Raw genomic sequence first — 5,835 nt, 5'->3', positions numbered from 1 at the left:
CCTAAGACACATTTTTATACTTTTATCTTTAACTATATTTTAAAATATCAATCTTATCTCTAATTCTAACTCTTCTTTATTTTTTTATCATCTCATTCTTTGTTCTAAGAGTTTGTTTGGGTGAGTTTTTTTTAAAAAAAAAAATTGAGTTATCTTTTTTTTTAAAGATCTTATGAAAAAATAAAAGTAATTTTATGTTTGGATGTTTCATGTAAAAAATTATTTTTATCTATCAATTATATTTGGGTATAATAATATAAAAGTACTTTTGTGTTTATTTATTACATGAAAAATATCTTTTTTTAAGGAAAAAAATTTAAAAAAAAGATGTAAATTACAGCTTCTTAAAAAAGATCTTTTTTTTATTTTACTAGTGCTTTTACTTTTACTACTAGAAATTTGCCAAAAAAAGTTTTTTTTTTATTCTTTTAGTACTTTTATTTTTATTACTAAAAATTTGTCAAATACACTAAAAAATAAAAAATAAAAATTTATTAAAAAAACAAATCTTTTTTTATTAAAATAATGACGTCCATACATCCACTAATTCTAACCTCTACTCCTTTTTCTCGTTCCTCCCTCTTCCCTTTCCCACTGTCGTTTCCTTCCATTACTACTGGTACTGCCACTGGCGCCATCCTTTTTCACTCCTCTTCTTTCTCTCTTCCTTCCTCCCTTCACCCTCTACCTTTGTCTTCCTCTCCTTTCCGTCACCATCACTGCCAGGGACGGATTCAAGTTTATGGGTGTGGGGGCAAGTACCCCAGTGAAATTTAAATTGTTTTTAACTAATACATAGTAATAAAATTTATTTGCCCCCACTATATAATTAAATTTGACTCCACTATGATTGTACTTCACTCATCAACTTCAATTATGTAAAAACAAATGGTAATTCAATATTTAAATGAATTTGTTACAATAACTTAAAAAAAACGAGTGAAATAAGTATAAATTTGTTATTTTATAATTATAATTAATTTTAAAATTTAAAATTTTAAAAAATATGTTTATATACTTAGTGAATATCACTATTGTGCCGTGTATATATATTATATATATTTAATTATTTGTTTAAAATAGAGATAACTACCAATTTAATATCTAAAAGATTCAGGCGCAGACAAAATAATCGTTAAATAATTTAAAAATTGTGATAAAAATAACTAATAAATATTATATTTATTAAAAATAACAAAAAAAATCTTTTAATATTTAACAAATGACATATCTATTTAATCTAAATATTTGATAGTCAATAGAATTCAGCCTAATATTTTATTATATTTGATTATAAATATATAAAATTATTCTGTTAAATTTATTTCAAATTAAATAGATTATCTTATTAAACTAATTTTAATATTAAATTAAAAATGACTAATAAAAATATTAATCTTATATTGACTATTAAAAATGATTTAATAATAATAATAATAAATCAAAATAATACTGTTTATTCATTGGTGTTTTTTTTTTAAGTTAACTTTAGTTTTTTCTGGATAACATTAGTTGAAAAAACTTTTTAAATATGAATATTATAAAGAATCGATTTCGTAATCGTATGAAAGATGAATTTTTAAATGATTATTTAACAACATATTGTGTATGTGTGTGTGAGTATATATATATATATATATATTATTTGATTATTTATTCAAAATAGAAGTAGTTACTAATTTAATATCCAAAAGATTCAATCTCAGTCCGTGCGTCATTATGGTGTTGTCTACTTGCGAGAGGTCGGTCAAGAGGTTTGTCTCATCCTTAGTTTTTATTAGCATGTCGTCCACATATACTTCTATTAAACTCCCAAGGTGAGGTGCAAACACCTTATTCATCAGCCTTTGATATGTGGCTCCTGCATTCTTTAACCCAAAAGGCATAACCACATAGCAATAATTTGATTTAGGCGTGACGAAAGATGTTTTCCTTAATCCGGCTTGTACATCGGAATTTAATTATATCCCGAGTACGCATCCATGAACGATAAGTATTGATATCCCGAGCTAGAGTCTACTAGGGTATCATCATTTGGAAGTGGATACGAGTCTTTTGGACACGCCTTGTTTAGGTTGGTGTAGTCAATGCACATCCTCCACTTGCCATTCTGTTTCTTGACTAGCACCACATTTGCCAGCCAAGCCGGATATTTGACCTCTCTGATGAAGCCGACTTCTAGGAGGGCTTGTATTTGCTCTTCGACCACTTGAGATTGTTCGGGACTGAGCTTCCGTCTTCTCTGCTGAATAGGTCGTGATCCAGGATATACTGACAATTCGTGTGCCATGAGCTCGGGATCTATCCCGGGCATGTCGGAAGCTTTCCACGCAAAGAGGTCGGAATTCTCTTGTAGGAGTCTTATTAGTTTCTGCTTCAAGTCTTCTTTCAAGTTGGCTCCTATGTTGGTGTTCTTACCGTCCTCCTGCCCGATCTGTACCTCTTCAATCTTTCCAACGGACTGTGGTCGCAATTCCTCTTTAGCTCGAATTCTCCCGAGCTCAATGGTATGTACCTCCTTGCTTTTACCTCTCAAGTTTAGGCTTTCATTGTAACACTTTCTCGCCAGCTTTTGGTCTCCCTGGTGGTTGCAATTCCCTCTAGTGTTGGAAATTTCATGCACAGATGGCGGTGAATACCACTGCTCTGAGCCGATTAAGGGTCGTTCTACCTATTAAAGCATTATAGGCCGAACCCACATCAATGACTATGAAGTCGATGCTTAGAGTTTTGGATTTCATCCATTTTCCAAAAGTTGTATGTAGGGGTATGAATCCTAGTGGTTTTATGGGTGTGTCCCCCAATCCGTATAGGATATCAGGGTATGCCCTTAATTTCTTTTTGTCCAATCCCAACTTGTCAAATGCTGGTTTGAACAGGATGTCGGTTGAACTTCCCTGACCCACCAGGGTTCTGTGTAGATGGGCATTGGCAAGAGTCATGGTAATTACCACCGAATCGTCATGTCCAGGGGCAATACCCTGCCGGTCTTCTTTAGTAAAAGATATGGCTGGAAGGTCAGGCAACTCACTCCCGACCTGGTAGACTTCTTTTAGATGTCTCTTACGAGAAGACTTTATGAGTCCTCCTTCAGCGAACCCTCCCGAGATCATATGTATGTGTCGTTCCGGGGTCCGTGGTGGATCTCTCCGATCTTCTTCATCTCGCTTTTTTTTTACCATGATTGTCCGACCTCTCCATGAGATATCTGTCAAGCCGGCCTTCTCGGATCAGCTTTTCTATCACATTTTTCAGGTCGTAACAGTCATTTGTTGAATGCCTATATATCTTGTGGTATTCACAGTATTCGCTACGACTTCTCCCCTTCTTGTTTTTGATGGGTCTAGGGGGAGGTAGCTTTTCAATATGGCAAATTTTTCTGTAAATGTCGACAAGAGAAACTCGCAGAGGAGTGTAAGAGTGATATCTCTTGGGCCTTTCGGGCCGACTTCTTCTTTTTTCTTGGGCTCCCTTTCCTTCTCCCTGGTCGGGTTAGCGTGCCCAGGTCGCCAGCTTGGTTCCCGTAGCCTGGCATTTTCCTCCATGTTGATGTACTTCTCAGCTCTTTTTTGTACATCACTCAAAGAAGTCGGGTACTTTTTCGAGATGGGCTGAGAGAAGGGACCTTCTCGAAGTCCATTTACTAGGCCCATAATCACTGCCTCTGTAGGCAGATCTTGAATTTCAAGACACGCCTTGTTGAACCTTTTCATGTAGTCCCTCAGAGGTTCTCCGACCTCCTGTACTCCCAGGAGACTCGGGCCGTGCTTGACTTTGTCCTTTTAGATTGAAAATCGCATAAGGAACTTACGCGAGAGGTCGTCAAAACTGGTAACCGACCTTGGGGGTAGGCTATCGAACCATTTCATCGCTGCCTTTGTCAGAGTTGTCGGAAAGGCTTTGCAGCGAGTAGCATCAGAGGCGTCGGCTAGGTACATCCTTGGAACTTTTGCCCTCATGATGTCTTCACTGAACGGGTCTTCTCCCCCCAATGGATAATCTTCTCGGTCGCTACGAGAACTCCTACCTCGGAGGTTAGCTTCTAATCTTAAGAGCTTTTCTTCAAGCTCTTTTCGTCGTTCAACCTCTCTCCTTAGGGTTCTCTCCGCCTCTTGTTGTCGCTCCAGTTCTTGTTCCAGCTGCTCTAGCCGTCCTTGGTGACCATCGAACAATCCCATAAGATCGGCAGCATGAGGTTGTCCCTCTTTTTCTGGCTCGTGCACCTCAGAGGGGATTCCTCTTGGGTCTTTCACTCCAGAGGGACCTTCTCGATGTTGACTGCCTGCTCCTTGCAGGGATATTATAGCTTTGTCGTTGTTTATTGCATCTTGCTGCTCTTGCTCAGACTCTGATGCAGTGTGTCCGTCCTCATTCTGGTCGTCCGCCATTATAGGGTGATCTCTCAGTTCTCCGACAACGGCGCCAATGTTACGTGGGTAACCTGAAATAGTTGGGTTGGGCTAGGAAGAAAGGCCCAAGCGTCAGAGGAATGGGATCTCCGACTCGGTGAGCACCTAGGTGTCTCCGTCCGAGCTGTATATGTGAAAGAATAGGGGGTGGTACCTGCAAAGACACTCTGATGCCTAATTTAGCAAGGGGATAAGCAGGTTTAAGAGTATTGGCACTTAGTGTTACCTGAGCATGTCAGTGTATTTATAGTAGTGATCCAATAACTACCGTTGGAGTAGTTCCACTTCTAAAGGTGGATAACCGTCCCTTTATCTTAGGGTTATTGGGATATTGCTTTTGGAAGTGGGTTGAGAGATTTCAGGAGCAGTTACTTATTTGAATAAGTGTTATTTGCCAGCTCATGTCGAGTCCAACCTCTTTGGAGAGGAGCCTATGTCTAGCCTGACCTCTTAAGATGAGGTCGGGTGGGTGGTGAAGGCCAATCTTTGGATTAGGCCTTTTTGGCTTATTTGGACCAGGACCATAGTGTTGGCCAGGATATGAACAATAATAATACCGTCTATTTAGACGTATATACTAATTATGTTAAAAATTTAACTTTTTTTTTTCAGCCATAAACTCAAAAGAGCACAATTAGCTCATTTTGGTGACAAACAATATCATTGCAGGTAACTGTTATTAAATATAAATTCATAATAAATCAGATGTAATGTCATTTAGTTTACATTTTGTCATGCATAAACTAAGATTAATGTCATTTTTTTGTCTTTTCAAAAAACTCAGTGCAAAATAAGATATCTCAATTCTACAGATTTTAATTGAATTAATTGAATTCGTCCCTATAATAAGAAATCAATTTAATTGAATAATCTTAAATCGTTTATATAATTATTTTTATGGAAAAAAATGTGACAGATTTTCAAGACTCAAAAAGTTATTAATAAGAAGATGTATAATAAATTACGAAAGATTTTTTTTAGATACGCTATTTTTATATTCTCCTATTTTGTTTATTAATTATTCTTATAGTTCGATATTCAAAAACAAAAAAATAAGCATTCTCATTTTTTTTTGTTTTTTCACTATTTATAGGGAAATAAGGCATCTTCAGATCAAAATCCATATTTTGACCTACCACTTAAAAAAAATGAAGACAAATATAAATATCCATGATATTTAAGCAAAATTATCTTTTGTAAATAACTGACATGTATTTTGATTTATATATACTCTTTCTGAATCAGGATAATATTATTATTATCATTTTTTTAATTATGTTTTTTCTGATAATATATATACCTCTTTATTGTGTGTTTTTATAATTTAACATTTTAAAAATTATTTATAGTAATTTTAAGGTAAAAAAATATGATATAAATAAAATCACGTTAATATTAAAATAATATAAAAAATATTTATTTAACA

The sequence above is a fragment of the Arachis ipaensis genome, chromosome B08 (assembly GCF_000816755.2).
Source record: "Arachis ipaensis cultivar K30076 chromosome B08, Araip1.1, whole genome shotgun sequence".
In the NCBI taxonomy this organism is placed as follows: Eukaryota; Viridiplantae; Streptophyta; class Magnoliopsida; order Fabales; family Fabaceae; genus Arachis; species Arachis ipaensis.
The sequence above is the reverse complement of the archived record's forward strand: the minus strand, read 5'-3'. Positions refer to the sequence as shown.